Source organism: Apostichopus japonicus, chromosome 3 (genome assembly GCF_037975245.1).
Source record: "Apostichopus japonicus isolate 1M-3 chromosome 3, ASM3797524v1, whole genome shotgun sequence".
Classification (NCBI taxonomy): Eukaryota; Metazoa; Echinodermata; class Holothuroidea; order Aspidochirotida; family Stichopodidae; genus Apostichopus; species Apostichopus japonicus.
The window spans coordinates 26,215,183-26,226,075 of record NC_092563.1 but is presented as its reverse complement, the minus strand read 5'-3'; positions in this window follow the sequence as shown (position 1 = coordinate 26,226,075).

Here is a 10,893-nt window from a genome sequence, read left to right as displayed (position 1 = left end):
ATCGGCTAGTATCTGCCAAGAGGTTTGTTATTCAACATGACTAGCGAATGATTGTCCATTTACCTAGGGTGAATGGAGGATGTTTGCGTACGCAAAACTAAAACCATTGCTCCCGTTCTGCTTCTTGAACACCAATCGAAGTCGTAAAGTTAAGGTGATATCTCTAGTGGAAACCTTATGGCTCCGCCGAGCATTACGTAGGCGCACAATACGATCCGCAGTGTTATTCAGCCTTACCCATGTAAAGACGAAGAATCTCAGTACTCACTGACTACTGATTTATATATGACGGGGTTGTTACAGCTCCTTCGAAAAGGTATACAGACATTAACGCAGCTGAACAAAACCGGCTGGTGTGAGCAGCGCTGAACGAACGCAAGAATTGCATCGCTTCAAGGTCGAAGAAGGGAAGGCTGGGGAGAGGGATTTTAACCTACTTGGCCTGCCGTTCAACCATTGTCATCCCACCTCTATCCGTCGGTAACCATTAATCTCGATATCCTTAATATATCGCCCTGCGTTGGCTTTACACTATGTAACGCATTATGTATATAACCGATAAATTGACCTTCACACATCGATAGTGACCCTCACTACAATGTATGACAATAAAAACAACAAAAATGCAAAGCAGTGATCGATACATACTCGGTACATACACTCGGTACATAGGCCTACTCGGTACATACTCGGTACATACTTCAAAGCAGCCCTTAAAGAATATTTATTAGATCATTGAAGCCTATCTTTTCCCCGTAAAAGTTATTTGTGCTATTCTACCACTGTTGTTTTTAGAGGTTGGGGTGTGGGTGAGGCATTGACTTCGACAGGAGTAGGAGGGAGGGTATATGGAGTTATTAGTTAGTATATTGGGGTAAGGGGAGTACCTCGGGAATTACACATTTATTTGGGTCTTCTAAGTTGTTCATGTGCAGTGGAAATAAATAAATACTGTGCCTTCATAACATTGCCGTAAATCGCATTAGTGCATTTCGTTATTATGTATATGCATATCAACCGTTTTGCCCCTATATATTTTGGTGTCACACCTGCTAACGGTTCTGACAACATAGACGATATTTCGCAATCACTCAATAGGCGGAATCCGTAAGAATCCGTCTATGAATACCCCCCCCCCAATTACCCCCGCCCAAGGTATTTATTTCCTACACGCCTCGTTTTTACCACGGAGTCTGGACTTGACTAGCAAGATGGCTCTTTTTTCTTGATAATAATGTTATAATAGTAGTATAGGAAAAGGTTCGTGTTGTTATGCCCGATGGGCGGTGAGCTCGACTCATCTCCCCTTCACCTTCACTCAATAATCATCACAAGCACAATTCCCTCAACGTCCATGCCCGCATATATGTATTCACACGGAGGCGAAGGTATTCCCCAGGGAGGTGGAGGTTTACCCTAGGGAGGTGGAAGTTTACCCTAGGGAGGTGGAGGGTCGCCTTCCATTGGATAGACGCCAAATAATCCTTCTTTAACAACAAAGTCACACAAAATAAAGCCTGGGCATTCACCTGGTCCTTAACCCCAGTCCGCTTCCATCGACACTTTAACATTATGATCAGGACGATGCTATTTCAAGTGAGTAATACAAAGATTACATCTCGACAAGAGAATCTTATAGCTTTGTGTTAGTACTTTAATCACTTCTGGCCCTCAGTTACTTACTGTTGAGGAAACTTGACTTATTACAAAAGTTCGCAATGAGTGATCGAGTCCGACGCGGAAATGGAGATCGCCTCCCATGATTATTGAAATATGGAAGGAGCTGTTAATTTCCAAGAAGTGAAAAGTTTATTTTATATCGAACCATAATTTCTTTTGCAAGTAGGTACACAATTGTCAAAATCAAGGTAATGGGAGGTCCTTACGGGTGGCGGTGTTGGCGAGGATGGAAGAGACCCCCACCCTCCCCCTCCCAACTCTCTCTGGCGGGAACTCTGTCTATATGTACCACCAATTGCCAAATTCATTTCGTTGTCCGTCCCACCAAAGTCATTTCTTCTCTTTCACATTTCCTCACGCCGCCCGCCATCGGTATATGACGTCACCACCGATATGAATATATCGCTATATGGGTATGGTGGTTCGTTGTAAAATGTTTCTCCATTTCCCCGTTTTATTTAAGTCACCTTGCAGCTCAGTATCTATGTTTCCTTTTAACCGTTCAATGAGAATTTTAGAAACTTTCTTTGCTCGTTATACATTATCTTATAAATAATCATATACAGGTTTTATTTTACCAAACAAATATTGATTGACTTTTGTAAAGCTTTCGACTGCAATAATTTATGGCTGTTAATGTTTTAGACAAACTGTATACGGTATTTGATACAGTCAATCCTTTAATAGCAACATTATTTTGGATTTTCATTTTCTTTTTGGGATATATTTTATTTTCGATTATCGGATTTTTAAATTACTCGATTGAGTTTCTTGCAAAACTGTGTAAAAACAAAGATAAAAAACAGGTTATTCAGATTCACAAATCTTTTTTAGATTGGAATTCTCCGTACACTGAACTGGATGTTTGAAGCAATGGCAATGCACTACTGTTTTACTCAGTTGTATAATTAATTATAGTTTAGAAATAATTTAATTTCTCTAATTTTTCTGAGACAAGTCGAGCATTAAGCTATAACAGTTGGAGGAACATTATCGAAATCCCATGTTTACATTCAGCAAATAAACAGACTGTATAAAGAACAAACCAACTATATTGACAGGTGATCTCTCACTATAGGAACCTAACAACCGAATCTCATGCAATGAAATCTTTTGTATCAAGAAGTGGCGGGAAAGGTATGCTCAGTAGGTGTATAGAAGGAATACATAAGAACTTAGAAAAAAAGCAGCTGTTATGGGGTTATAGGTTTTCAAAAGGAAAGTGTGTTTAAAGAAAGAAAGAAAAAACACTTTGTCAATCTACCGTGTTGTCGTTTTTTTTTGTACTCACGTGACTCTTGGATTACAAGATCAGTCGTTTGGATGGAATAATCTCGGTCTTGTTTAACACCTGCCGATATAAAACTGATCAAGCAGACGACACGCGATTTGGGCGCGAACTATTCACTAGCACTCAGTAGCACCCAATTTGGGCTGTTGTCAGGTATCAGATACCATTTATATGTTCAACAAATATATTCTTACTTTTATTGGGTGTTTGTGGGCCGGAAGTGGACCGGAAGATGGGATGGAGTAGAAGTGGATGGTGTTGGAAGGGGATACGCTTAAACTCAACTCCTTCTTATAGCTAAGTTCCCTGCATATCTTTTCGCTCATTTCATTTCATTATCAAACTAGTCATGGATGTCAAGCCTTAATTGTGAAGTAAAAATTGGTCCCAACCCCTCCTCCACCCCTCACCTTTACATACAGCAAAAAAAAAGCGATTCGAGTATATAAATAAACATGTGACGTAATACTCTTTACAAAAGTAAAAGTGTTCTTCTCTTTACGAAGATTGGGTAAAATATAAACTGGTATAGTTCAGGGAGGAGAAGGCCCGGGCCTCTGCGTCTTAGGGGCACCTATTTTGCATATTGCTCTTTGATGTTTACCGACGTGAATTGACTGTTATTAGGGAAGATCAAAAGCATAAGAAGATTATTGTAAGATTGATTCAAATGTTGCAGAGGTAAATAATTGGTTATTATCTATAGATCATTTCAAATATTCTCACTCTTCGCTCGCTTTATAGGGCCCATCTAATCCTTGTCCCCGGGCCCAAAATTTAGTCGTTACGCCGATGTGTTCGAAAATGCAAAGGAAACGCGTGTTCTAGGTCATAACATTTCAAATATCATAATCGTCACTTTTATGTACACATGCATATTCACACGAAGAAGACAGGTTTAAAGACAAATTTGGAAGGTATATAAACAAAAACTAAGTATTTATGAAAAGAACGTCAACCTGAATAATGAAATTAGTATATATATGTAAACATTTTATTCTGAAAGTACATTTTTCTTTATTGTTCTTTTTTTATTCAATATGCACGCAATATGTAACGTTATGCTATGTATGTATAAATTATTGATTGATCCATGCATCGGTATGCTATCGAATAATCTTTTACTTACCTATAGCATACATACACCACTGTTCCCTTTATTGATAAACAGAATACTGTAGCCTTGAAGGCGCATATTTCATGGAAAGCCAAACTGGATAGGCGACAGGCATTGTCAAGAAATCCCGCGCAAAACAATGAGACTTTACTTGTGTACCAATTTGATTGACCAAAAAAATGAAGAAAGAAGAAAATGATCTTATTCCTGTAAGAAATAACTCCACTGTGTCTTATAAAGTTGGCATCAACTCAAAATCGGTTTATAAACAAACAGTTGAGGCACACGCTTGTCCCACACGACTGCTTGCTTCGCCACCGTGTCAGCACGCGTACCTTTCTTTGTGTACATTTATGAGGTATTGTCATCCCTAGCAGGTGTTCTCAAATCTATTGTTATCAGCAATATAAACGAACACAAAGCAACGGTGGTGGCTTTTAAGATAATTTAAGGATTTCAAGCGTATTGATGTTAACAAGTGTCACACAAAGAATCCGTCACTTCAAAAAGGGCGCGAAATCGGTTCAGCCTTGTAAGAAAATTCCTTCACTTCTTTGTGTTATTAACGTAGGTATACATATAGCTGTTTGTAAAACTGGGATGATATATTAAACCAGGGAGTTTGTTATAACAATTTCCTGATTAAACAACTGCTTGTGCATGAGATATGTAAGGTTCTTAATATCATTGGTAAAAGAAAAAGTAAAAGAAACAAATAAATCTTTCATTCCATATATTTATTGTAATTTTTATGCACTCCAATCTGCAATTTCAACACCATTGAACATTTTTCTGATTCCTCCCCGCACCCCCCCCCCCCCTCTCCAACCTTCTGAGATACCTTGCAGATGACCACAACATTTACTTCATTTGGCGAGTTTCAAAGAGAGAACGATAAAATCCTTCCAACCACCACCTCTTCCCCAACTATAGTCACCATTGACAATATCAAATTGTTGACAAAGTTCTCAAAATTCCAGCGATGCACCAGCTTTTATATTTCTCACGCTATAGCGTCCTTTCTGGATACGGTTATTCGCAAGCAAGCTGCACTCCACGTCTATTAGCATCAAAGAAGGAGCTGTGAACTTAAAACCGTCCTTAAATGTAAACATATGCCAGAGACGGAACAAAACCAATAGTTGAAGGGTGAAATGTCTACTTGGTAAACATGAGAGGGTTAACCCTCTCTTGACCCCCTCATTACCAAGCACACGACTTATCAAGCAGGTGTTTTCATGTCATGAACGTTTGTTGAAATAAAATAAAAAATAAAAAAGGAATTAAGAGTCGATCGCCATTATGATCGATTATAATAGAATAATAATTGTGATGCTGTTATAAGCAAATTATTTAATATATTCATGGTGTTAGTCGACTGTCACTTTAAACACTGTAATAATAATAATAATAATAATAATAGGCCTAATAATAATAATAAAAATAATATTATTATTAATAAAAAAAATATTAATAATAATAATAAACAACTATAAGCAAGAGTGTAGTAAGAGTGTAGGTCCATGCATGACCACCCTACCCCCTCCCCCCGCATCAGTCCTACCTTTTCTGCCCGCCCTCGTTAGTCCAAAAGAAAGGGCAATAAAGAACATTTGATCACGAAATATTTGTTCCTTTTTGTTTTTTTAATGTTGTATTTTTCAAGATGTGTCATTCAAAAGAAACAATCTCACACGTCATGACAAACTTCCCTGTTCTACTGTTGTAACAACCGACGCCCTCCCCAACCCCGTCTCTCCCCACCCCCACTTTTTTCCTGAAAACTTATAACGATCTGGGATAGCTTATTTTTATCATAGCAATTTACCGGTATACGTTTCATGAAATGTTTACAAACAAACCAACAAACACAAGAACCAGAGATGTAATTATCGTCTCTCTATGGAAACCCTCCATTTCAAGTTTGGAGTCTTACAAATATATGTGAGCAAACCACTTTCCACTTCCAATCATTACTCATATATAGCCATAAGTTTGAAGGTTTGCCCAGATAATATAACTATAATCAAAATGTCACTTCCAGGATTTAGAAAAAAAAAACTGAATGACAAAGAACGAGGGGGAGCTATAAACTGAGGGGCTACACCTGTACTTTTATGATACAGCAAACAATAAAATTGAGACGCATATGAGCCACGACAGTTTAACGGTGACTGTCCCGTCGATGAGTCACGAATGATCCCCTCCGGTAAGGAATTCCTCCACCAACTTGCAGGTTGACAAAGATAGGTTTCAGCACTAACTATATGATATGACCTTAACATTTATAGAGACATATTTTTGTCGGATAATTTTGCGGTTTTTGGAGGAAAGTCTCCTCTTTAAAGGAGACATCAAGTTGTAAAAATACAGTCTGCCCTAAGGTTATGCGTCGGAGGAGCTCTTACAAGTTGAAGAGTATATTTCAGAAATAAATGAACACCCTGATGCATGCCCGAGGATTTTGCCACCCGGAAAGTGTAGTGGTTACCAACGAAACAAGCCAAATGAACATAAAGTGCATCTACCCTTCTCTTACAGACATTCAATATCAGAAATTAAGAACCAATATGACCAAAATGGAATCTTATTCTCTTTGTTTATCAGGCATATATGCACCGTGTTTCAAATCAATAAGATTAAAGAGGCACAAATTTATGGCTACTTTTGATTGGTGGAGAACTATATGCTCTTTCATAGAATGTGTATTTAAAAGAAAAGTCACAAAAAACGTGGGCACGAAAACCAAACGACTGATCGCCTCTCAAATCTGCAGTCCGTTTGCATCGAGACTGTTAATGTGAGAGCAGGGAATAGATACGACACATGCTATTATATCCAAAAGGCTGAAAACCGTGTTTATAATGGATGTTTTCATTTTCCTATGTTAAAAATGATGTCAATTACAAACAAACGGCTGGAATTCAAGGTTAAGTAGAAATTTTCCTGGGCCATCGCACGTAGCAATAATCCAGAGGTGGTGGTAGGCGGCAAGCAAACTTCGGGTAGGAACCGACAAACAATACAAATAAGTATCCGATTAACCGGTGCATAATAACAAACATTGACCGATTAACCGGTTAACTGTCATAATTGAACCGGTTAACCATGATTAGTACTGAGAGAGCCCAGTTTCTAGTTCTACGTTTTAATACTTGGATGTTTGGCCCCTCCTTTCCCCCCTTGCGGAAGCCAACAGGAAATTCAGGCGGAATGCCAACTCAAATCTTAAATAAATGAAAATGCACATCTGCATGAAGCAGTTGTGCTATATTCTTATCCAGCATATGAATAGCGTAACTATTATAGTCTAACCGTTAGTCTGGTGTACGACATAGCATCCACATCGACATACCGTCAACTCGGGTGTACTTTTGACTTTGTTCCCAACCTATTCAACTGATGATAAAATCTAATTACTGATTGTTAAAATCGGTGTTCAGAATATCGCTTCATAGTTCTGCATATGCATCTACCCATAACTTGTAGGTCTTGTAGAAAATAATCCTATACCATTTGATTTTACACTTCCCCTCCCATCTATCGTAACCCCTTCTGTATGAGCCCCCTCATTAGCGGAATAAGTTTACCATTATACATCAATTTCCCTTTAACGGATTTCTTGATAAATTAACTCTGTATGTTCTCAAGACTATATACACTGACCGATCACTGAACAAAGATCGAACCCATCCTCCGGGCGCCCAGCCACCAGGAAACCCTTTGATTTGTCTCCCTAGTATAACAGAAGTATGTATTGAATGTTACTTTTCACTTTGAAGAAGATAGATTGAAGTTTCTCTTCTATTTCCTAGGTCAGCTTTTAGATTTGACTCGTCGTCTAGCTGGTGGTGTTCGATGCCTCTCGACAAAGACATAGCGGCGAGTTGCCGTTGGGCGAGATAACAACGAGCTCGTCCGATCGGCGCAACTGCTTCACCTTCGTGACCTAGACACTGCGTGAAGTAATTGTGTTTTGTTTTGCTTGTTAACTGAGATAACTCACATAAGGGAGTCTAAAGTTTCCATTTACGATCATGTTAATTTCAGAAAAGAACCAAAATATAAAAATTGTCGATATACATTATCGTCAGGGGCACCTGTTTCCATAAACGCTATTTGAGTATTCTTCCTTGTTCCGTGTATAGAGCCTGCGAGTAAAAGATAAGAATTGCACAAACTTGTGAGGTATTTGTATATCTATCTATATATATTTATTATATATATATATATATATATATATATATATATATATATATATATATATATATATATATATATATATATATATATGTTTTGTCACTATAAGTGAAAGAAAGTCTACCTGAATTGACAACGATAATAAAAGATCATATAGCAACGGGATGAGAAAACAAATCGTGGTTCGGTTTATGCACGGTTCATTCATACTTAGTAAAGATTCCTAAATCCTATTGGTCCATTCAGGTCAGCTGACCGTGGTTAATCCTGTGAGTAACGCACGGTAAAATTACGGGGCATCACTTTAATAAATCTTTGGTTATATGTAACCAAAAATGTTTTGTTTTATGATTTTTCCCCCACACAAATGGTAGTGTATGAATGAACAGGGTTAATCAACGGTCTAGCGTGCGTTACTCACAGGATTAATGCACTCCGGTTGTTAATGCTATCGCTGGATGCACTCGGGCTCCGCCCTCGTGCATCGCTTGCATTATCCCCCGATCGTGCATTAATCCTGTGAGTAACGCACGCTAGACCGTTGATTAACACCTTATTCATGGCTCATGCTTCCGCAACGAAAAGAAGCATGGACGCACTTCCATTATCCTTGAGGGGAAAAAACTTTCTATCGCGGCATTTTTTGTACATTCAGTCGGGGAAGAATAAGTCTACCCCACCTGGCCCAGGACGCCCTTATAGGCGCGGATCCAGGGGGTGTGAGATACCCCCCCCCCTTCCCTCTCCCGGCGAAATTTTAACCTCACATAAAATGTTCAAAGTACTTTATCGACACATTGTAGTGTAAATATTGCATCATTTGTCGTTTGAAACATTTATTTATACGATATACGCTTTCATGCGCATATATTGGTTAATGCGCACGGTACATTGGAATGTATACGATTTAATGTACGCTGTGTTTATTTACCTTCGATGTGTCTTAACCAATTTATGCACTCCAAACCATACATCCAAATTCCATGCCAACAACCTTGTTCAATTTGCATATCGGAACCGTAATATTAAAATTGATTGGTGACAATTAAGTTACAAGTATACTCTAGTTAACGCTCTACCTTGGAAGCGATTGTCATATCAAGGCAATAATTTACTCTATAAAGTCCAGCACAGATTCTGACAAGAACATGGTGCTTGAAATAATCTTAGCCAAGAGATAACGGCATAAAAATAAAATCGATCAATGAGAAGGTGATTTGTTAAATTAGAGTAAAACGTTGTGTTGAATCTGCTTCAATTGGCAGGTACTAAACAATTCAATGAAAGGAAATGTTCGTACAATAATTGCTTGTTTTTTCAGTTTATTTATCTTTTTTATGTACCTGAACGGTATCTCTGTATGTTTATGCTTTCTTGGAAGATATAATGAACCGGTAAAGTAGGGGAGGGGGGGGGGCGGGGCCAGTTTCACCGTTACGAAATTGTTAACATTTGGATGAACGTAACATAATATCAACTTTCACGCAAGAGCTACGGAAGCTTAGTAAGGACATCACATTGACGACTTACACATATTGCAAATTGGTAAAAAAATATATGAAAGTTATCGTTTTGACAATGAATGTACTTAGAAGTGCAAAAACGGTAAAAATGTGATAATGAATGCCGTTTTGCATTCTTAGTATTTCTCGTCAAAGCGTAAAAATATGAATATTACTGTTTTCAAGACTTGATATTATACGGTGACAGTTGTAGCAAGTGTGCAATAACGATCATTTTCAGATTTTTACCGCGTATCACAATGTTTTTTAGCGATGCTTCTTCTACGCTTCCTTAAAGAACAATAGAACATTTTCATCTCAATTAGACAATTTTATTACTTAAAAAAGTAATAAAAAACAGTTTAGGTTTGAACTACCGTTTTATTTTTCTCACTTTCAATTTGTTTCAATGCAAAGTGTTTTTTTTTTATAATTTCATACCTACCAGCAACACATCCAGTCTGCCGATGCAATCAAATTTTTACCCAACATCATCATATTCATCATCATCATTAAAAAGAAAAAACATCGTAAAATTTTCCCTCTCGCTAATTGGTCTATCACTTTAATTAATATTCGTGCTTAAATTTAATGACTTTGCTGTTTACTCGCATATCTTATAATTACAGTTTTGCGATTAAATTATTGATTAATTACATATATAACTGACACATGTTCACCATAAAACATCACATCACGAAACCCCTACCAATGAAGGAAACTACATTGTTATATTCGTATCCCAAATAGGCAGTGTGGTTTCTTTCTTCCATAACGTAACCGATAGTTAAACACAAGGCTGTTGACAATGTTTTGTCTTTAGGCTGTTTTTGAACATCCTGGTATAGACTGTCTTCGATAAGATTCTTGGCATCTGCATCTGTTTCTATTACTTTAATTAATTTGGTAACTGATTTGTGATATGACTCTCTGAATGAAGTGCGATATAGATAGATAGATAGATAGATAGATAGATAGATAGATAGATAGATAGATAGATAGATAGATAGATAGATAGATAGATAGATAGATAGATAGATAGATAGATAGATAGATAGATAGATAGATAGATAGATAGATAGATAGATAGATAGATAGATAGA